This window comes from Amphimedon queenslandica, unplaced genomic scaffold (assembly GCF_000090795.2).
Source record: "Amphimedon queenslandica unplaced genomic scaffold, v1.1 AMPQUscaffold_12972, whole genome shotgun sequence".
Taxonomy (NCBI): Eukaryota; Metazoa; Porifera; class Demospongiae; order Haplosclerida; family Niphatidae; genus Amphimedon; species Amphimedon queenslandica.
The window spans coordinates 42,893-44,274 of record NW_003546792.1 but is presented as its reverse complement, the minus strand read 5'-3'; positions in this window follow the sequence as shown (position 1 = coordinate 44,274).

The following is a 1,382-nucleotide window of genomic DNA, read 5'->3' as shown; positions in this document are numbered from 1 at the left end:
TACATATTAGTATAATGTTATAATAGCACTCTTAGTTATTATGATAACAGTTGACTGTAGTAATTTCTCATGCAGCTCTTCAACCTTTGGTGAATTGAGTTTAGCAAATGAAGCAGAAGTGTGCAAAAACTGACTTGCAGTTAACATATCTTATACAAACAAGTGCTTAACAGATCTAGTTTCATTTCTAGGGAAGTTTTCTTTAGCTAAGTTACATGTACATGTACATTTATTATGTGATTTTTGTTTCTCAGTTCAGTCTTGTGATAGAAAGGATGGAAAGGAATTATACTTTTACTGGTGATTTCAGTCCTGAGGCAGTAGCAGGAGTTCTTAGTATTGAGATGATACTAGCTCTCATAGCTAATGGTGTTGTACTAGTCATTACTATTTATCAAAGGAAGTCCTGGAAACAATCATCAACAATATTCTTTACTTCTCTCATACTGGCACACCTTGTATTGACACTCTATCTTCCTTTCTCCATTGCTGCATTAGCTGCTGGTGAGTGGATCATTGGTGAGACTGATGAGGATAAGGAAGGAACTTGTCATTTTAATGGTTTTATAATACTATTTAGTGCTTATATTGTGTTCATGACACTCTGCCTTATATCAATCGATCGGTTCCTTTTTATTGTAAAGCCTCATCTCCACAAGCGGTTCATGAGTCCAAGGGTAGCTCTGGTCCTTGTCATTATTGTGTGGATAGTCAATGCTGCCTTTTATTCTGCAGGATTCATCGATGGATCTGGTATAGTATACCAGTACGTAGGTAAGTTAGGAATTTGCTATGCTTTTACCACCAGTCTTGGAATGGCTATTTTCCGTTTTTTACTTGCTTCATTACTATTGTGTATTATTCTTGTTACTTCAGTTTGGACGTTTTGTTTCACTCGTAAGTTTATTAATAATCAGTCAATGATAGTAGGAGAGAGTGTCTATGCTTCAAAGAAGAAGAGGTTGTTTGGTATATTTGGGTCAATGCTACTGGTATATGGGATATGTTTCATTCCTGCTATATTCTTTGGTACATTATTAGCCATTATTGATTTTCCTGTTGTTCTTGGAATTACAGCCCTTATATTCTTCTTCCTGGCTGTTGTCTTGAGTCCAGTTGTTCAGGCTTACTTCAGGCCAGAGATCAATAGTGTTATTGTTAATATTGTTTGTCGTAAGATATTGAAGAAGAAACCTAATACGTTGGCTACATCCAGTACATGTAATTCATCATCTGCTGCAGTGGAATTACGTGTTAGCTCACTTGATGTATAAACAATGTATATTGCCTTCATCCTTTTACTCTATTCTTAAGTATAAAGTTTTTTATGTTACAGACACCATGTACATGTATACATATGCAATATTACCATATTGCTTATT